The sequence below is a fragment of the Mesocricetus auratus genome, unplaced genomic scaffold, assembly GCF_017639785.1.
Source record: "Mesocricetus auratus isolate SY011 unplaced genomic scaffold, BCM_Maur_2.0 Super-Scaffold_100006, whole genome shotgun sequence".
NCBI lineage: Eukaryota > Metazoa > Chordata > Mammalia > Rodentia > Cricetidae > Mesocricetus > Mesocricetus auratus.
This window is the reverse complement of record NW_024429190.1, coordinates 69,869,877-69,892,018: the sequence shown is the minus strand read 5'-3', so window position 1 is coordinate 69,892,018 and position 22,142 is coordinate 69,869,877. Positions and strand designations below refer to the sequence as shown.

General features: G+C 44.1%; 1 protein-coding gene across 11 annotated transcripts in view; it reads right to left on the bottom strand.

The window, feature by feature from the left end:
• Septin11 (septin 11) overlaps positions 1-22,142 on the bottom strand; it is a 124,440-nt gene that overhangs the window by 101,162 nt on the left and 1,136 nt on the right. The window lies entirely within an intron of this gene.

The window sequence follows — 22,142 nt, the reverse complement described above, 5'->3', positions numbered from 1 at the left end:
TTTGAGACAGGGTTTCTCTGTAGCTTTGGAGCCTGTCCTGGAACTTGCTCTGTAGACCAGGCTGGTCTCGAACCTGGCCTCCACCTGTCTCTGCCTCCTGAGTACTGGGACTAAAGGCGTGTGCCACCACTGCCCGGCTAACTAAATAAGATTTTTTAAGACGCAGCAATGAATAAGACATGGAAAGTACTATAGTATAACAAGATGTCTGCTAATTACGGGAGCCTAAGTTAAACAAGAATTCAGAAAGTGATCTCTGCCTGGGCGAAGAGAAGGCTCACCGAGTCTGGAAGGATGAGGACCTGCGAAGAAGGGAAGAGGCAGAGGGGAGAAGCGCTTAGAGAGTGAGGAAGCAGGCACAGGCTGGGCCCGCAGAGCACAGAAGCACAGGCAGGCCACTGGGGAGCGGAGCCCGTGCATATCCCGAAGGGAACAGAAGATAGAGAGAAGGGCATTTTTGTAGAAATAATTTAAGACGGTTAAAAAGAGACTCTGCCTCTCTGATAATTGAAATTCCTTTGGGAAGCTTTTTTTTTTTCCGAGACAGAGTTTCTCTGTGGCTTTGGAGGCTGTCCTGAAACTCGCTTGGTAGACCAGGCTGGTCTCAAACTCACAGAGATCCACCTGCCTCTGCCTCCCAAGTGCTAGCATTAAAGGCGTGCATGCCACCACCGCCCAGCTTTGGGAAGCTTTTCATCCTAACAAAAAGACCGTATAGTTCTACAGTCTATCAGTTTATGTTAAAGTAGTAAAGGATGCATTTTTTTAAGAACTAGAGTAAAAGCTTGGTACGGTGGGCTATATCTGGAGTCTAAACACTCAGGAAACTGAAGCAGAAGGTTCCAAAGTCAAGGCAAGTATGCGCTCCAGTAGTATAGTAAGTTCCTGATCTGTCTCAAAACCACCACACACACGCACACGCACAAGCACACACACGCGCACACACACACACACACGCACACACACACACGCGTGCGCGCACGCACACACACATGCACACACACACACACACACACACACACGCACACACAGTGGCTCACACCTGTAATCCCAACACTTGTAAGGCAAGGTCGGAAGGAGCTAAGAGACATAAGGGCAGCCTGGGCTACAGTGAGTCCCTGTTTAAGAAATTCCTAGCCTTTGAAATCTTAACAAATCGTCAATGGGCCTGGGAATGCTAGGAGTGATTGGCTAAATAAGCCCTTGGCTATACGAAATCAAATACACCCCCACTTCCAAGCTGCTGACCGTGAAGACCCCACTGTGTTTATTCAGCTGCGGCACATTCAGATCTTATGCGCCATGGACTGGATGGAACTTGGCTCGCATCTATCACTTGAGCTTGGTGGGCGTCTCTACTCTCATTTCTTGAGAAAAATGAACGTGCATGCATTTATTAATTCCCTTGACAACCAAAGTCAGAGATTTGTTTTGTTTGGTCAGGGGCCTGAAATATGAGTTGGAGGTCACAACATCTCATTTTTTCCACAACTTTCAATGTTAAGCACTCAAGATGTCTGTTAAGTGTGTGTGTGTTTTTTTCATTTCCAAAATGCTAAAATGACACTTCTTTCACAAAAGCTGTTCAAATAAAGCAAATATTCAACAGACTCCATTTTTAGAAAACTAACAGAGAAAAAGGTCTGAAGTCTTTGGAACTGCTCTCTCTGGGCCAATTCATCTCCAAATCCAAATTAAAAGGGCAGTTACAATAACAAGACTTCCATGAGGACCAGGCCTCGCTGTGAGTTGTAGCGCTGGCAACTGCTCACTAAGCCACTGTGCTCTTGACCAGCGCTGAGGGCCACTGTTTCCAGCTCGCTTCTGTTGGCCTGGAAGTGAGACACAAGCCCAGCACCTGACTCGTCTTTCCTTCAAGCAAGGGAGCGGCTTCAAGCCAAACGTAACATGGACAGCAGACAGCTCCACATTCACACAGAGAGTGTTTTACTCAGTGCCATGTTTTGGGGCAACAGATATCCTCCATAGAAATGTTTTAGAGGGGGCACCGAGGGGTAGAGGCAAGGCCACATGGAACACCCCAAATACCTTTTCAAGTGCAAAGATGCCCCGACACCTGCTTATGCCTTTCACTTGGGCCGACACTAGGAGCCTCATGGAACAGCCATTTTTGCAGCTGCAGAATGGCTGAATATCAACTATTTCATGGCACTCAATCTTCTAGTAGGATGTTTTGCTACTAATTTTTAAAGTCGTTATTATGTAAAGCCCAGGCTGGCCTCAAACTTGTGATCCTCCTGCTTCAGTTTCTTGCATAACACAATTACAGGTATGCAGCTCCATGCTTAGTTATTATTGCCCATATTTTTATTATTGATAATCTAACTATTTTTGCATCACAGAAATGTAAGAAAACAGGCTTTAGCTGGGCGATGCTGGCAAATGCCTTTAGTCCCAGCACTCAGGAGGTAGAGGCAAGAGGATCTCTGCGAGTTCAAGGCCAGCCTGGTCTACAGAGCGAATGCCAGGACAGGCTCCAAAGCTACACAGAGAAACCCTGTATCAAAAAAAAAAAAAACAAAACAAAAATAGAAGAAGAAGAGGAGGAGGAGGAGGAGGAAGAGGAAGAGGGGAAGGAAGGAAGGAAGAGAGAGAAAGAAAGAAAGAAAGAAAGAAAGAAAGAAAGAAAGAAAGAAAGAAAGGAAGGAAGGAAGGAAGGAAGGAAGAAAAGAAGGAAGAAAGAGAAAGAAGAAAGCAGGCTTTGAGGAAAGGAGTATCAAAACACATATAAAAACAACAGAAATGTGTTAAGCAAAGTCAACCTTTTAGAAAGGCATTCCTAATAACTTACCAAGTGATTCCCTTTCTGGTTCATCACAGACTGTTATTGCCACCAATGCACACAGACAATACATTTTTCTATAGGCAAGAAGAACAAGAAAAACAGAAAATGTGCCGGGTGTTGGTGATGCACGCCTTTAATCCCAGCACTCGGGAGGCAGAGGCAGGCGGATCTCTGTGAGTTTGAGGCCAGTCCAGGCTACCAAGTTCCAGGACAGCCTCCAAAACAATGCAGAGAAACCCTGTCTCAAAAAAAAAAAACCAAAAATAGAAAATGCTGGCCTCCTACTGCCGGGGAAGGGAGGAGAAACCATTTACAATTCCGCTCAACTCCCAGCTTTCATCATCCTCACTGGATGAGGTAGCCTCTTACCTCTCTTTGGGCTCCAACTTATTGGAATTTGGCAACAGACTTTCTTGTACCTATATCCACTTGCATTTTTGTATCATCATCTTGCCAGATTCATAAATAATTTGTAGTCTGTAGGAACAGCCATTAACTGTCATTGGACCTCGCTGGAAAAGAAAAGGTCCAACCCCTTCACTATATATAGCACATGCTTTGCAGAGCGTGCATTGGCTAACCTCCCACTCACCCCAGAAGCGGTCCCTGCCTCTCTCTGGACTGCCACGCTATGCAACCATACCTGAACTCTATCCCTCTTCTCCAATTGGACGTCAGATTACAGTTCAAGCATTTGCTTTGCTCCTATTTAAAGCAAACACATATCAAACACACACAACCACACACACACACACACACACACACACACACACACACACACACACAAAGCTCTAGTTCTTCAAATTTTATGGTATTCTTAAAGGCATCTCAGAGCTAGGGATGTAACTCAGTCAAATGTCTGTCTAGCATGGAAGGAGCCCTGGGCTCCATCTCCAGCATAAAGCCAGTTATGATGGCACACCCCAGAAGTCCTAGCACTTGGTGGGGAGGGATAGCAGCCAGCAGTTCCTCATCCTTGACTACATAGTGAATTCAAGATGAGGCTGGGCTAGATGAGACCAGTCTACGTAAATAAATGCTTTTGCATGTCAATTTTTAAAAGCATTTTATTTTTATGTGCATCGTGTGTATGTCTGATACTCACAGAGTCCAGAAGAGGGCATGAGACAGTTGTGAGCTACCATGTGGGTGCTGGGAATTGAACCCAGGTCCTTTGGAAGAGCAGCAGTGCTCTTAACCTCTGAGCCATCTCTCCAGCCCCTGCATGTCAAATTTAATGGCTTCTTTATTTAAATACAAGAAAAGCAAATGAATTTCTTCCATGGAAAAATCAAACTTCAAATTACCAGAGTCAGATTACTAATGTGTTTATGTGTCCCACACAATATTTTCCAAACACGTGGGTTTAACGTTGTCAAATTTTTCAGAAAGGAAAATTTCACTTCCAATCTAAATGTCTATCTTCCAATACTGAGTCTTAGCTCCAGCAGCCTCTGCTTCTCTCTTCAGAGCCTGGGGTGTGTGCTCATATGCTAACAACAGAAGAGAAGTCTGGGTGTTAGCCTTCCTGGTATGTTTTCTGCCTCCGAAATGGCACTCACCTTAGTCAACTATGGGTGCTGAGCTGGACCCTACACTGACTCCTTCACTATCTTGTGTCTGTGATGGGGGGGGCTGCCTGAGTCTTTGTCTGTGCCCCACGTTTGTGCAGGGCCCTTGGAGGCCAGAGGAGTGTGTCACCTAGATCCCCCTGGGACGGGAGTTACAGATAGTTGTAAGCCACCATGTAGGTGTTGGGGATCAAACCTGGGTCCTCTACAAGAGCAGCCAGTGCCCTTAACCACTGAGCCATGATTCTAGCCCCTCCTTTACAACCTTAGCATATATGGAATCAATGTTGCAATTCAAAATTCACATAACTCTACCAAAACCACATGATAAATTATTGAGATGAACTACTTTTTAAAAAATAGCTGGGCATGATGGCACATGCCTTTAATCCCAGCACTCGGGAGGCAGAGGCAGGAGAATCTCTGTGAGTTCAAGGCCGGGCTGGGCCGACAGCCTCCAAAACAATACAGAGAAACCCTGTCTCGCAAAAACAAAAACAAAAAAATAGCTGGGCATGATGGTGCATGCCTTTAGTTATGGCACTTGGGAGACATAGGCAAGCAGATCTCTATGAGTTTGAGGCCAGCCTGAGCTACACAAAGAAGAAACCCTGTCTTAAACCCCCCCCCAAAAAAGATAACATTTCTTATTAATGTTATGGCAATATCATTAAGCATTTTTCATTTTGCTAACAGTATTAATGTAAAAACACCAGGTTTGAATAATGCAAATGTATTTTCTTTTTCAAGATGTGTTACTGCTAGTTTAAATCCAGACTATATAAAGGTTTTGGAAATCTAGAAAATCAACATTAAAACACCTACACATTGTGCCCTCTTTGCTGAAAATCGTTACTGTGTTCGCCTCATCAAGTCAGTCATTTTAGAAGCCTTAATGGCTTCCTTCCTGGAAAGGACACCAACGATGATTTGAGGAAGCAATGGAGAGCGACTACCACAAGGTCCTATCTCAGTGTCCACTATGTCCGTGAAGCCGGATAAAAAACCACGAGCTTAAAAACAGACCTGCCCTATCTCCCAGAAACACTTCAGAGGCAAGAGAACCCAAAGGGTGGGCTCTGCAGGAGAAAGGGACATGGACAAGAACCGCATCCTGATGTGGCTGAAGGCATGCCGTGCTCCGGAAACAGCTGACAGCCTCTACACAGCCCTTCCTCTACAGCACAGCGTCTTCTATCAATAGAACCACTTAGCCGAGACCCGGGGTGTTTCTGATGCTACAAGGTTCCCAGTTCCAAGTCACCGCAAATCCATCCCCCTAACTCCTGAGATCCAGGTACAGGCTTCCAAATTTGGAATTCCCATATTTGCATTCTATCACACACAAAAACTCATCATCGGCTCTTAAACTCAACATCAAGAGCTCAGCTGCACACCTTGCTTACGCTGGAGGGAAATACACTTCCGATATCTCAAAGCAGGCACTATTTCCCTCACTGAGTTCCACGAGACTCCAGTGTGCTTGCTACAAGGGTTTCTTTTATAAACAGCATTTCCCACAATTACTCTACCAGGAATAGGCATAAATTCTCAACCTCTCAGACACAATTTCACAAATGACTCTGTTGTAGTTTGTCAATGGCAGAAACACTTCTCCCCAAAAGTGTCTGCAATACTGCAAGGAGACTTGGGCATGATGCCTCTGCCCTTCTGACGTCCCGCCTGTCCAACGATCTAGGTAAGAGTGACTGAGCACCGGGAGGTTTAGCCAGTGAATCAGAACGCCCAACGTGTGCAAGCCCAGGTCAAGCCTGGGGCTAAGTTTTCTGAGGAGTCTTGTTTAATGACCCTCAGCCTTTCCTCTTTTTTAAGTTTCCACGCTTCAGCACCACTGCCACTCAATAAATACTGCGTATGACTTGCGTAGCGCTGCTCTAAATTATGCATAAGCCTAATGTTCAATATAAGCACAGGTAAGAGAGGCCTGGCACTAGTGACTGTCCCACTGGGGTTGGATTTGCTTTTGGTAGACGATGGTAGTGGTGGCGGCAATGGTGATGATGATGAAGGTAATGGCGGCGACGATGATGATAGCAGTGGTGGTGGTCGTGGTGAGATAGTACAAGTTCAAAGATGGTCACGCATCTTTGCATTCACTACCTATCACTGTCACTTTATAACCTTCACTATCTACACACTCTGTATTGTTTAGATCACAAAAGCCTCGGAAGACTCCTGTGTCCTCTGACGCCACTCACTGCCCCCTCTCTTCTCCTAGCTTGGCTCTTCAAATGAGATTGGTCCACGCCTCCAACATACTCAAACCCTTTGAGGAGGGAGGGTGGTGAGCAGATACTCTGGGAAACACATGGTCACGAACTAGTGACTGCCCTAGGTAACAGGACAGAAGGGTTGGCCACACCATTCTCAACTCTTGTAAACGTTTGAAATTTTCACTTAATAAAAAAGTTTTGGCTGTCATGGTAGCTCATGATCATAATCTTTATACTTTCTATTTAAAAAGAAATCAGAGAGAAAGATCAGATTACAATTATTTCCAGACTATAACCCCTAAAATTGTGCTATACAATTTGGGAGCCACTAGCCCCATGTGGCTGTTTCCAAGTAAATTACTTAAAACTTAAGCTAAACTATGGGTGAAGAGATGGCTCAGCAGTTAACAGCCCTTGTTGTTTTCAGAGAACCTGGATCTCATTCCCAGTGGCTCACAACCATCTGTAAGTCTAGTTTCAGGGGTCTAATACCCTCTTGTAACCTCTACTGGAACTAAGCATGCACATGTGCACATATGTACATGCAGGAAAACCACTCACACATCAAATGAATATAATAAAAACAAATAATGTTAACAGCAAGTTAACTTAAAATTCCAGTTCTGCAGCTATACTACACCTGTCTTAAAGGTATAATAGCCATCCATACATGGCTAGTGACTGTCCTATTTGACAATTCAGTAGAAGAATACTTCCACCATCACTAAAAATCCTATCTGCCAGAGCTATTCTGTAGTTGCGGCTGGTATCCCCACCATGGCAAGAGGATTTAACCAACACTCAGGACTTGGCCTTGAGAACATAGCTGGTTGCAGTGAGCATGTCTCAATCCTGACCTATCATGCAGCAGCTGTAGGCACTGGGTTAAGAATAACACCTAATAAACCTACTCACAAAGCTGTTGCGAAGGTAAACATTTACTGACTGTACTCTAACCACAGGAAAAGTATGTGCAGTTGCACAATTTCAATTAGGAAGTCATTGGGATGTGTACATTGTCCAGTGGCACGGCCCACATGCAGGCACACAGACTTTCTGAGAGTACATTACATGTAAAGACAAAAGGAAATCTCAAAGTGGTTCAAGTTTGAGAAATGAAGACATCACATATTACAACTTCCAATTTTCTCCATCAACCCTCTTTATTTTAGAATATAATGACTTCCTACTTGCTTTTCTTGCCATTATTTTCTTCCTTCATTCCTTTCTCTCTCTCTTTCTTTCTTTCTTCCTTCCTTCTTTCCTTCCTTAAGAGAAGGTTGTAGCTCAGGCAGGTCTCAAAGTTACTACTTATCTGAGGATAACCTTGAACTCCTGGTGTTCCTGTCCTCCGTTTCCCAAGTGCCTGGAGCCTGTCACTACACCTGCTTGTTTGCATTGGTGTTTCTTGCACATTGAATGCACAGTGTGCATGGAACTGTGCTATGCATGAGGACATTTCCATATAAGTTGAGCTACTTGCTTTTTAAAAAGTATTTATTTTATGTGCATCAGTGTTTTGTCTATATGTATGTCTGTGTGTGTGGGGGGGTGTTGGATCCTCTAGAACTGGAGTTACAGTCAGTTGTGAGCTGCCATGGGGATGCTTGGAATTGAACCTGGGTGTACACACACACACACACACACACACACACACACACACACACACACACACGAGCATATGATGACAGGATCAAGAGTTGCTATCTCAAAGACAAAACAAAAATAAATAAATAAAATACAAACTACTAATGCTGCCTTTACAACGTGAGGATAGATTTTTGCATCTAGAATCCTAATTCCCTCTATTCTGGGCTAATCTAAAAAAAAATCAATCAAATAGGATCCTTTTATTTCTATATCTTGTATCAAAAAATACAACAACACTAAAACAAGAAATCTGATAATTATTTGCATAAGGACATAATCTACGTGTATCTGAATCCAAGACAAACCATTCATTTCTCCTTTTTTAATAATTATTTTATTTATTTATTTTATTTTATTTTATTTTATTTTATTTTTGCCTACATGCATGTCTGTGTGAAGGTGTTGGATCCTGGAGTTACAGGTAGTTGAGAGCCGCCATGTGGGTGCTGGGAATTGAACCCAGATCCTCTGGAAGAGCAGTCAGTGTTCTTAACTGCTGAGCCATCTCTCCAGATGCAAAAACCATTTATTTAAAAAGCAAATGCCCGCCCCCATTTAGTCATGTGAGGAGAAGCCAAAGCTGCACACACAATGTAGGCTAGCATATGGGAACAGGAGAAGTTAAAGCAGATAGTTTTGTTAAATAAAAATTCTTTTATCCGAAGGAACAGGATTTGGGCAATTTATCTTAAAACGTATTTAAAAACTGAGGTATTATAAAAATAGCCATAGCTTAAATATTTGATTCACCTCATAAACATACACTCATTTGTGAGGGTTTGTTTGTTTCTTGTTGTCATTTTTTTGTCTTGACAAAGGGCCAAGGCTTTTTCATCGGAGGAACTTGAACAAGTCTACCCAGGCTGTACTTCCAGTACAGACACACAGACATCATTTGTGATTTCGTTTATTTTGCTTTTTAAAAAAAAAATGTATTTTTTCGGGCATAGTGGTGCATGCCTTTCTTTAATTTCAGCACTAGTGAGGCAGATGCAGGTGAATCTCTGTGAGTCCAGGCAACCTGGTCTACATAGTGAGTTCTATGAAGAGACATCCAGTCTCCAAAATATACATATAATATATATACATATTTACATATAATATATACATGTGTATCTGTAATATATACATACATTTATATATGTTTACATATAATTTATGTGTGTGTGTCTGTACAGGGTTATGTGCCCAGTGTGGGTCCTGGGAACTGGACCCTAGTCCTCCACAAGAGCAGCAAGTGCCATTAACCTCTGAGCCACCTCCCTAGCTCCCAACCTCTGCATAAACCGAAATCTTTTCTTCCATCTTTTTTTTACAAGAATCTTACCTAGATTAAACTCGCAAGTTTTATTTTAGCAAAATTCTTACCCTTACTGAATCTTCCTAACACATCTAATTTAGAAGCAAGTCAATGTTCACACTTATATTTATTTCATAGATTTACTGAACATGAAACTAAATCATGTACGCATGATGACTTCTACAACTGGCATGAACAGGTTTAAAAACAGACAAATGGTCTACTCAGCATACAGCTGTAACGACAGAATCGCACCTGTTGCCCTCAGCTGAACAACTGCTACTAGTGGGCTGGTCGAACCCAGTTGGCATATGCTGGGCTGCTAAGTGTTGTGGAGAGGATGGGCAGCGCAAAACAGCCAGCGGAGTCTGGAAAATCTAACCCACTCCTGGTCCCTGAATGTGTCCCTTCCATCCCCACCTAAACCAAAGAATACTCACGCAAAGGCACAGCCCAACAGGAAAGAAAGCTGCTGGTTAGCTTAGTACAGTTCAAATTCCATAATAAAAGACAGGAAATAAAATAAGACCCATTTTTTTCTAATTATGGGAGTCAAATTCCCACTTTCATCCAAGAGAAGGGCAAGAGCTGAACATCACTGACCCTCCTGGTCATGGAAGCTGGGCATCCTTGAGTCTCAGCCCGTTCTCATCAGATACATTGTAAGCTTGTTACAATGGTACAGGACACTAGAATCAGAGAAGGGTCTCAGCTAGCACGCTGGTTGAGGGAAGTCTGTCAGAAAGAGTTCAGACAGGAGGTAGGAATGACAAGTCTGCATAACTCAGCCAGACCTGAAGCCAAGGATGCGCCTTGGATCTGGTATGTTTGCAGTAGGAGAGTGGGTAGAACTATGGCTTGGGCTTCTTTCTTCTTGCCTGGTGTCAGCTGGGGCACAGGGTCTGTTGACTTAAAGAACAGGAAACAGGAAAAGCCAGTGAAGAATAAAAAGAGCTCTTCAAGAAGGAGAAGATTTCCAGCATGAATAAGAAAGGGATTTAAAACACACAACACACACACTGCACACACACACACTCACTCACACACTGCCTGAAGAGCTGTAGGACGCTAATGGCTGCTGAAGGCGCGTCACTTTTCTTCAGGAGTGGATTGGAGTGAGCTGTGCGTGCTTCAGTAAATAGCCTCCCACCCATGCTCACACAAGCAACCTTAATTAAACTCAGTGGGTTTTTTTTTCCTTTTTTAAGACATGAAAGCAGTAAGGGGACTTGATGCAAAGAATTAGGGAGGTCCACAGGGAGTAGGAGGGGATGAGAGACAGTAATGAGAGGGGGGGTGAATAAATAGGATCAAAATATATTAATAGATGCATGAAATTATCAAAGAATAGATTTTTTTCTTTAAAGAGAGATCTGACCATGTTTTGCAATGTTGCCCCTATGCCTACACGCGCCCCACTAGAGTGTCAAAAGGTCGCCATCACCCATTTCTCTTTCGGGATATGAAACCCAGCTTACTGTTCACTGTTCAACCTTAAGTGATCATATGTATCACCCATTGCAAGGCTCAGGGTGAAGAGGCGGACAGGCATGTTGTGAACCGCTGTCTCCCAAGCATGGTGTGGTCACTGCACATATAAATTCACAGCAGCTCATTAACTTCACAAGACCTGCACACAGTGGGTCCCCTTGCCACGCCGTTGTGTAGGGAAGGGGGTTCAGAGCCTGTTAACTGCTGATGAGAGGTATCACCTCTGGGCACTCACAGCCTGTTAACTGCTGATGAGAGAGAAGGAGGGAACTTTCTTCAATAATGTAGCCACAGGTACAGTGCCCAGGCTGCTGTAAATAACTCTCCACTGTGCTTATAAGCAAATCTAATGAAAACCCATTGGGTCATCAAAAAAAAAAAGTAGTTGGCCAATACAAAGTGGCCAGTCCTAAAACCATACACATACAAACAACAAAAACGGACCCAGGTGGTCATATTTACATACGTGTGCATATATAAACACAGGCATGTAACAATAATAATCAGGGAAGAGGAAATTAATAAATTTGTGGGGAAGCATTAAGGAGATAGAGGGAGAAAGGGGAAAGTGATGTAACCATATTTTAATTAACAACAATAAAAATAATTTTTTAAACTAAAAAAGAATTTTTGAAAAAGCAAGAAAACATGTGAGCAGAAGAGGACAGGTGGGAAAACAAATGGGGTTTGCAGAAGTTGGAGGAGGGTAAGGAGGGGAATGGGAGGCGAATGCGACCAGAATATATTATATACATGCATGAAAATGTCATAACTCAACACATTACTATCTAGGTACAGTTAACATATGCTAAATGAAAAATTTTTCAAAAACCCAGTTTAGTTGCAAACCCTCAACCACACAGCTTAAAAGCCAGTTGTAAGCTGCAACTGCCGGCAGCAAAGTAATTAGTCGTGGCTGAAGCCTTAACTGTCTGCCCTAAAGCCATAAAATACCTAGGAATTTTAGTTTCTCAATGAGAGGCAAATCTGCCTACCAACAATTACAAAGCTTTCTTAGAGGGTTCAGAGATGAGTATGTGCCCCAACTACTAACTATGCAACCAACGTTCCCTCAGGGAAGCGTGACTAAGGGGCTGATTCGGGATGGGGAGGGACAGAAAACAAAGAGGTATGGAACTGGCAAACACTCTAGTCTGAGGTACTGGACCCAGACTGCTGCGGCGCATACACGCAAGTCAGAGCGAACAAAGATGGGGTGGAGGGATACTGATTACACTGGGGAGACGGTGATGTGCAGATGAATCCGCCTGCTCTGTGACCTTTCTAAGAATCTCTCCAGGATTTCAGAAACAGCCTCTGGCCCAGAAATGAGATCATTTGAGCAATTATCCTAAAAAAACTCCTGGGCAAACAAACTAATCCAGAACCTTCATGTTGCTCAATCTTGAGACCTGCCCCACAGCAAGGAATTCATGCCTGGTACTGTTCACCTGGTTGAAAGCTCATGACCAGGACAGGCAAAGGCCTTGGAGAGGGAGGAAGGGTGACAGAGGGGAGGGGGGAGCTACTACTGTTGTGCTCAGTGGACAGTGTCACGCTGCCTTCTGAGTGTTTGTTTAGACCCATAGATTAGCGCTGCTCTCAACTTCAGAGAAGCTTCTGTCTTTAGTGAGCTACAGCTCATGCAGAGACTCAGAACTCTTCAAAGGGCTAAGAACTGTTGAAGTTCAGCCCTGAGAGGAGACATCTCCATCACTCACTCCAAATCCTGGGAAAGATCGCAGAAGGCAGGAGAGAAAGGATGTGAGCGCTGGAAGATGAAGAGGAATTCTGAAACAGTGCCTTCTCAACAAGACATGGCTGTTGCATGCATGAGCTCACAAGATAAGCGGTCCTGCTTCACATCACACAGACAAAACCCATGAGTCAGACCTGTAAGCTGTGCTTTATTCTGAGAGCTGGCATTCAGAGTGGATTTGATTGGAACTCTAAGGATCTGCTTGTCTTCTACCTTGTCCTTAGCCAGAAAATTATATAGAGGGGGGAAACTCCAAATTGGACTAACAAGAAATGTCGTTTGCTGGGTATTGGTGTCGCACACCTTTAATCCCAGCACTCGGGATTTAATCCAAAGCAATACAGAGAAATCCTGTCTTGGAAAAAAAAACAATAAATAAATAAAATAGATGCAATTTACCTGCAATAGGTAAATCCAGTTTTAAAGGAATGTTATCCATTCTAAAGCAAGCACATCTAACCTGAGAACGTGGAAATGACAGAGAACTCTCGGTACACACTTCTTTTCAGAGGTTAGTAGTTTTTACACAAGTCTGATGTCTGCCCTCCATGATATAGTGGTAAAAACCTAGTCAATTTGCTTGAGCATTTTGTATGTTTGTTTTTCAAAACAGGGTTTCTCTGTGTAACCCTGGCTGTCCTGGACCTTGCTCTGTAGACCAGACTAGCCTCGAACTCATAGAGACACCAACCCCACTCCCCCTGCCTCCCAAGTGCTGGGATTAAAGGTGTACACCACCACTGCCCAGCACCTGAGCATCATTTTAACATCCCAGGCAGCCTGCTATTATAAAACATTCCAATTCCTTTATTTGCATGAGGTCAAAGAGCACCCAAACAAGACACAATGGGATGTCACCCAGGTTTCATTAAAACCCAAGGGCTTGAGACAAAGTTTTGCATGAAGCAGTTGTTTAGTGGGATTAGAGAGAGGGAAACACGGAAGGAGAAGCTAGCGGATGGACAGTGATTAGGAAGCTAATCACCCATACAGACTGAGGCTCATTATAGAGCCCTCAGAAGGTAGGTATCCTGTACCTCAGAACTGCCCAACTGAGTGACCAAAGAGAAAGTTTCAAACCACCACCTTCCACGCCCTGGATCATAGATTCCCTCTGGGGTGGGAATTCTTTGCACATCCAGATATGCATGTAGGTCAGAAAAGCTAAGCCTGGGTTCTTCAGCATAGCTGAGTCTACACCTACCTGAGGTTCACATAGCAAAGGTGAGCTGTGTGGAGGTAGGCCCACACACATGTTCAATGCAAGTCTTAGACAACACACTTGGAGAATAAGTCTTCACTTCTTCAGCCAATGTTTATAGGGAAGGCAGGTGAACACCAGAGACCCTTACCTCAAGTTTGACATCTAGACTAAGAATACATGACCATGCCCAAGAGCTGTTCAAACATACTGCCACGGTGATGGGAGTCTGCTTTTTACCATTCATATCAGTATTTGATAAACCCTTGTTGTTTATTTACATGTTTGTTTATTCATTTGTTTGAGTTTTCTTTTTTGGAATAGTCTCATTCTGTAACTGGCTGGCCTCTAACTCACAATAATTCCCCTGCCTCACTTTCCAGAGAGCTAGGATTAGAGGTACATTACCATGCCCAACAATTCATTAACATCTTTTAAAAAGATAAAGTATCTAAGACATACTCTAGAGAACTATAAGTGGCATGCCACAATGTTGCAGTCAACCACTACTGTGGGAATTCAAAGAAAGAAATTGGCCAAAGCCCATCTTATAATGGGGGAGGGGGGGTGAGGAACCTTCACAATGGGCTTCAGAGCAGGAAGGTTTAGTACATGATTCAAAGGTGTGCTAACCCAAAGGGGGTGAGGGGGCTACAGTTCCAGCTAAAGTGAGTGGGGTGGCAGTCTGAAGTCTGAACCCAGCCTTCCGCACAAAGCTGTGAGTACTTCAACATTCACTTCCCCCTGACCCCTTCCAACTAGGTTCATTGTAGACCCAGGAGTCGCTGTATACATGGCTGAGTGAGCTAAATCGTTTCATCTATAACTCTTTAAGTGAAGAACTGTTACTATCCTACAAAGGAGATAAGTAACCTACCAAAGGTCACAGAGCTTGGCAAACCCTGCTGGAGCAGCCTGGTTTCAGAGCCTGCAGTATCCCCCCAAAATGTGCTGAGAGGCTGCTTCTCAGCAGAGGGAGAAGCAAGGAGGGGAAGCGAGACATCTGCCTTTAGGACAGGCCGGCTGGGAAAGGTCTGCCTTGGAAGCCTCCCAAGGGAAATAATTCTGTCGAGCAGCTGGAAATCCTAATGGCCTCACAGCCATTTCCCATGGAGTGAAGTCCCAAGCTGGGGCCACCAGCAAGCAGTACAGAAGGTCTTTCGGAAGGTCACCGCATCGCTTAGTGATGATGCCACTGGAAGTTCATCATGGTGAACAATAGGCACAATCACTCCGGGCCCCCAATTCACTCTGGCCGTTCCTCTTCCTTTAGCTTTCCTTACTACACTGCCATCATTCCACCATGACCAGCTGCGGTCAGAACAGGCCCAGGAGAGTGGAAGATCACTAACGACCAATCCTTTTCTCTAAGGCCCTGGGTTTCAATCCAAGAATCCTGAATGAGCATAAACCTTTGCTGAATACCTCCTCCCTCCCTCCCTCCTTACCCCCCCTCTCTCATACACACACACGCGCGCGCGCACACACACACACACACCCTACTAATAAGGACCCTTGGCTTCATTGAGGATTCAGGAGATTCAGTCTGTAGGGCAATATGGTCAATTTGTTATTCAAAATACTAGCTGCTTCTCCCTGGAGGTTCAACCTCCCACCCCACGGTGCACAAACTTGGATTATCCAGCCTCATCCTGATGAGTTTGGGGATGACCATTTACTTCAGCCAATGAAGTTCAAGGGAAAGTGAGCCATCAAAGTCGGCTCAGGACCCTCCATGTCTTTCTCCTTTGCCACCAGAAACCCAAGCCTGGGTTGGGTGCCAGAGTCAAAACAGACCAGCCCTCAAAGACAGAACCAATAAGAACCTTCAGTGAGAAATAACTCTGCTATGAAACCACTAAACCTCAGAGTCAATTTATTACCTCAACACACTTTAATAAATATAGATGGTAGGCCAGTGTGCATATCGGTCTAAAAGCTTTGGTTCCTCGTATAGCTTGAACATTAAAACGTCACCCACAGGTTCACATATTTGAACACCTGGTCTCAAGTTGGTAGCACTACTTGGGGATGTTGTGTAAGCTTTGAGAGGCGGGGCCTAGACAGAGGAAGTGGCCTTGAGGGTTACAGCCTCGCTCCACTTCCAGACTCAGATTCCCTGGCTCCTGGTCCTCCATGATGTGACTAAGATGCCACGGAGCTGGCCACCGCCATCCCTCTGCATCCCTCAAACCTGAGCAAGAAGAAATCCTCCCTCCCTCTCTTCAGGTACTTCTTGTCCACAGCAATACAAAAGATAACCATCACCATCCCAAAGCTTTCCCCACCGATGGGCTGCCTCAAACTAGGTGTGTGATGGCTCAGGCCTCACTTTCCTGTGGGCATCATCCCTCGCTTGAAGGGCACACAACACTCTGCATACTGTATGTCTTGAGAATAGGGGTATAACTGTTTCAACAGAAATTTGAATAGAATAAACTAAAAACTCAAGATACCACCAGACATGGTGACACACCCTGTAATGCCAGTATGTGGGGGCAGAGGCAGGGGGATCACGGACTTTGAGGCACTGTGCTACTTTGCAGTTACATACCTTGCTCAAGGCCAGTGTGACACATACAGTAAGATCCCGTCTCAAAAAAAAAAACAAAAGTCAAGATTCTGCACAAGTTACTCTGCACAAAGACTTTTGAAGGCTACTTTTTCCCTAAGTTTCAAAATCACGTCAGAATAAACTCAGGGGACTCTCTTAATGAGATTCACAAATGTATAGGGCATAAAAATACATAAGTGAGATGAATGAAGTAGGTCTTTAAAAAAAAGAACTTAGGGAAACTCTAGTCTTTAATATATCTTCCTAGTCTCACAGGATCAAGTGGATTTTACATTCCTTTTTCTGATAAATCCTAGTTGCAGCCAAAGTTCCCCAGGCTTCTTGTTTCTCCTCTAAGGGCTCGGTATGAAAGGTGTCTCCTCTCCTGATCCTTTCTCACGCCTCCTCTACAGAAACTAAACCTGAAGAATTAGTAGTCTGCAAATTTTCAATGTCTTCCTTCCACCAATTCTTTTTTATTTTAGATTTATTTTATTTATTATGTATACAATGTTCTGTCTGCATGTATGCCTACATGCCAGAAGAGGGCGCCAGATCTCATTATAGATGGTTGTGAGCCACCATGTGGTTGCTGGGAATTGAACTCAGGACCTATGGAAGAGCGGTCAATTCTCTTAACCTTTGAGCCATCTCTCCAGACCCCCTTCCACAAATTCTAAGACTCAGAAATATTTTAGGTTGGGAGCAAGGCATGAATAGGATATAAAGTATTCAGAGAGTAACAACAGTGAAGACATGTCTACATAAAAATGTCTACACAACCTGTACCTCTTACCTCACTCCAGTCCAATGTCTCCACCAACCCTGAATGCCAGCAGCTGAGCGGCACTACATTTCTTCAAAGGGCTCTCACTTCCTGAGCTTTTTGCACACGCCGTTCTCTAAGCTCATCCATGGCCACCTCGCTCTTTGTTTCCTCACTCAGGAAAGCAATGCCACCGGATTTACAGGACAGGAGCCAGGCTCCAGGAGCCCTAATAGGCCAGGCTCAGCCACCTGGGCTAATCCCTCAACTAAAGAGACAGATCACAGTGAGATGCAGGGACTATGTATGTGAGCCACCGCAGCCATCTCGGCACTTGTGCACAAAAAGCGGGTGGACAGCACCTGATGAAACGGTGCGTTACAGAAAAGAATGCCGTTTTCAATTCCTAAGAAAATTATAAGGTAAGTTTCATAGTAATTAACTTACTTTTGCACAACAACAACAAAAACAACAAAGTTTTGTGTGTTTGTTTTGAGTAGAATTCCTCCTCATGGGGTCCAAAGTTGCCTTCTTGGAGGATGACTCCTTCCTGCTTTTTGAGCATGCTCCCTTGCTTAACACATAACACCACAAGTGGACAGACAGCGTCTGCACTCATGACGCCCCACGTCACCAGCACCATGCTCTCAATTCACGGACATGGCCACTAGAAACAAGTTAGCACTGACTCAGTCACACCAGGGAACACAGTCCTGATGTCTAACTCAGGCCAGGACAGAAACAAGGCAAATTTTATTTCTGATCTTTTTAGGATCCTGCCTGTGTCACCTTAGCCCATGTATTGTTTTTACGTTCAACAGTGGCGGCATTGATGGACTGCGGGCAGCGCTCAGTGGGTCAGGGGAGGCATTGTTTCGTTGAAGAGAGTTTTCTGTCAATCTAGATTTAAAAGAGGCGGGAGGGTATTGGTTATATTATAAAGTAGGGCCCCTTGAGGAAAAGGATAAAAGCTTTAGATCTGCTGAGTCTTACATAATGGTTTGGCTTTACTGACCCCAACTGCGACAGGTGGAGCCAAGGCCACAAAAGACAAATCCCAACTGGGGAAAAGAAAATCTAAATCCGGCCTCTCCTCTCCCCCCCCCAAAAATTAGTAGTCTATAAAGAAAAAACAAAACGAAACAAAACCTGAAGCCCGCTCCAGAGTGTGGCATCTTCAGTTGGGGGGATTGCTTAGTGTTCTGGCAATCGATCAAAGCCGGCCCTCCAAACTGTGGCAACCTAGAGTCCCACTGCCATTCATTCCTTTGTCCCGACAGACACAAGGTAGCCCACGCCCACTGTAAAAGCGTTCAGATGATCAGGCAGGGCCAGCCAGGCACTGTTTGGTTTCTAATTAGCAGCTTAAGCAACATGGGTTACACTTGGGGAAGTAAACCTCCACAAGTTGATGGAAAGCTGTCACCTGATAGTGGTGGGTGTGTTCCCCTCACTGGTTCCTGAGTCCCACTTCACTGTAGTACGGACACATTGCTAAAGGTCATTTAAAAGAGTTTTTAAAAGACTTTATTGATCTTTAACGTGCCAACCCAAAATTGGCAAGTGAACATTAGGCTTAAAAATGACTTTAAACATTAGGATTAAAAACTGACCCTGGGGGATGGGGAGGTGACTCAGTCTAACAGGACCCAGGACCCCACATCCAGGAGACAGATTCTGGATTCTGCATGCTCATGCTGCAGTAACATAAACTAACAACTCAAATGTTTAACTCAGGCTGAGAAAGACCATGACTAGGTCTCAGGTGTCCTCACTCAAACCCCCAAGAAGCCTGGAGTTCCCACTGTAGCTGGAATTGGCACTAACTCTCCCCACCTAATAAAAGTCTGGATGGTGCGTGAACACTTAGGTATAGGAAAGAACTGAAGACTTTTCAGGGACAGGGGTCTGTGAACAGCACTCCCAGGAGAAAAGATTTCTTTGAGGAAATTAACTGGTTTTCAAACAGTTTTAAAAGAAGCTCTACTGCACTTTAAACTGTAATTTTAGTTCTCAACGCATACAGTTCATATCACTGGCTAAAGAGTTATGATTTTTTTCTAGAAAACACCCCAGCCACAGAGTCCATATATCGTATAGATGGCTCTTGCCTGAGCTCTTTTCAGCTCCATTAATTGTCCACCACATGCATCAATCTAGATTCTTCCTGCTGTCACGTTTTCCAATCACAGAAATGTCAACTTAAATAAAAGGAAGATCACTGTGTTGTCACTACTAACTCACACAGAACCCCCGCCTCCTGAAGAGAGGTGGTGTCTTTAAAACTATCGGAAGTGATTCAGAAAAGCCCACTACCTGGCTCCTACCTGTCCTCAGCAATAGGCACTTACTTCCTTCCTCCCCAGTTCATGAATTCCATGTCACTTTGGCATGCAGGGATTCTGAAGCTTTTAAAAACAAACGCATATATAAACAACTGCTTCAAGTCAGAAGGCAGCCTACTGTGCGCAGCTCGTCTCTAGCTCCAGGGACAGAGACTGGCATGACGCAGATACTCATGGCGGCGTTAAATAACCAGCGTTCACTCGGTTTAGGAACTTGCTTTTCCATTCCTTCCAGCTCAGTGGATGAAAGGGCAATTCAACACATTTCTTGAAGGACATCATACGCCATTTCCACTGGTAAAGTTGAAACACGCCTTTAGCTAGGGGGAAAAAAAGGAAGCAATATTTCTACACTGGGGAAGTAACTAAACCACCTCACTCCTAAAGTTCTTCCCAGTTCCTAGACACTATAACCTAGATACCATGCCCTAAGAGAGAGAGATGCCATCTACATAAGGCCCGATTCCAGGCAGAGTAATTATGCATTGTTCAGGACAAGCTGATACTTTGGGATGTGGATGCAAAAATACTAAGCCATTCAAACTGGAGATATGGCCATAGAGACAAACACTCTGGTGCAGTCTGGAAGTAGCACCCGTACTTCAGGTCTTCTCAGAGTCGAGGCTAGTAAGGAAATGGGCAAGCTATGAACACAGATTAAAAAAGGAATAAACGGCATCACATTAAACTTTACCTTTTGCTTGGTCACAAACAACATAGGTCTCCTAAGAAATGTGTAGATTTGGCCTTGAAATGTAAGCAGTTGTAACTGAATACACACATTCATAATATAGAAAACACAGCGTTTGACGGATGGGGTGGGTAGCTCAGTGGTGGGCTGCGAGCACAGGATGTGGAGCTAATCCTCAGAATGTAAAGCCACCACAAACCCCAGGCACTTATCATATAGGTGTTTCTGTCCATTAAAACACAATTGTTATCCACTGCAAAGGTCACACTAGAAAGTCTAAAACTGAGAGCAACTCAAGTCGCTCTTCTCTCTGGACAGGAACAGTGGTTTGTACAGACAGGAGAAAGATTTATGTTTTTCCTTGACAACTCTTTTTACATTGTTTAATGAGTTCTGAAGAACTAAGGCAACTCCATTTGTGAGTAAGTCCACTTCCAAGTGGCCCTCTCCCTCCCCATCCCCTTCTTTCTTTTGTGCAAACCCCAGGACAGAGAAGGGGGCTGGGGAGGTTGAAAATTTCAACATTATAGATGAAGCACAGACTTGTAGGAGCTGGGTTTGGAGAATCTTCTGCACTCGCTGGAGCTAGTCTGAGGATGAGAAGTTTCAGAGGCCACTCTTTAAAAGATCCCAGAGAACAAGCAGTCAGACTGCCCTATGTAAATGTGATCACACAACCTCGGCAGGCAGCCTTATTCAACTCTGTAGTTCAGTTCTTACAACTGGGGTTGGAGGTGGGGTGGGCTATCTTGTTTTTAAGTTTTAAGTAATTTGACCTTAATTCCAGTGACAACAGAGAATATGCGTAGAGAAGTTCTCTTTTCTGTATATGCATACTTTAAAAATCTCCCCAATTATCTGAATGAAAGGTCTCGAGAATCCTACTCGAGAACTCTGTAGGATTAAATTCACATATGGTTAGCAGACCCTATCTTGGATATGATTACAGCCACACAACTATATCTTAAGCCCACATATTGTTCCTATTCAACTGACAGATATGAACCTACTAATTTATTGGAAATGTGCATCAAATTATTTCCTCCACCTCCCCCAACCCTCAAGAATGCACCCGCATTAAGTGTTGCCGAAAAAGACACCCCCTACACAGGATACTTGCATTCCCAGACGCTTGCCAATGCAACTAAAACATATATTGTTATTTTAGTTCTTTGAATCTGTGCCCTGAAAATAAGTGTGGTGAGGGCCAGATTTAACCTTGGTTTCTAAAGAGATCTATGCAAATTCCCTCAGTAATGATGGCCTAGGACCAATTGACAAGAGCATAATTTGTGTGAAGAGGAAGACAAAATTCTTAGGACGATGTCATGTAACAGAGTTCGGAAGGCCTAAAAGACCCGCAGGAATACACTTAGCGATGACCAGAGCACAATTTATCACCGAGGAAAAAGTCTTTCAAAGCACCTCAAACAACAAAAAATACAACTGAACCACCAAATCAATATAGGTACAGCTCGACCCCATGAACTTCCTGCTATGTTGGGACTCCCCAGGGAGTGCAGAAGGTGTGTGTCTGGAGAAGCGCCTGGGGTAGAGTCAAGAGTCTGAGCATCCGGGGTTCGTAGCTTTCAGCATCCACCTAAGACTTTTCTCTATATCTGCAAAATGTCAGGCCATCACCTGCAGCTAGCTGCAAAGTTCGAAAGGGAAGAAAAAGAAGATGGGGTACTAGCCAGGGAAGGACTCCACGGGAGGCGCCCCAATGACAGACCAGGCAAAAGTGGGCTATGATCGTCGACAAAGAAAATGAGAA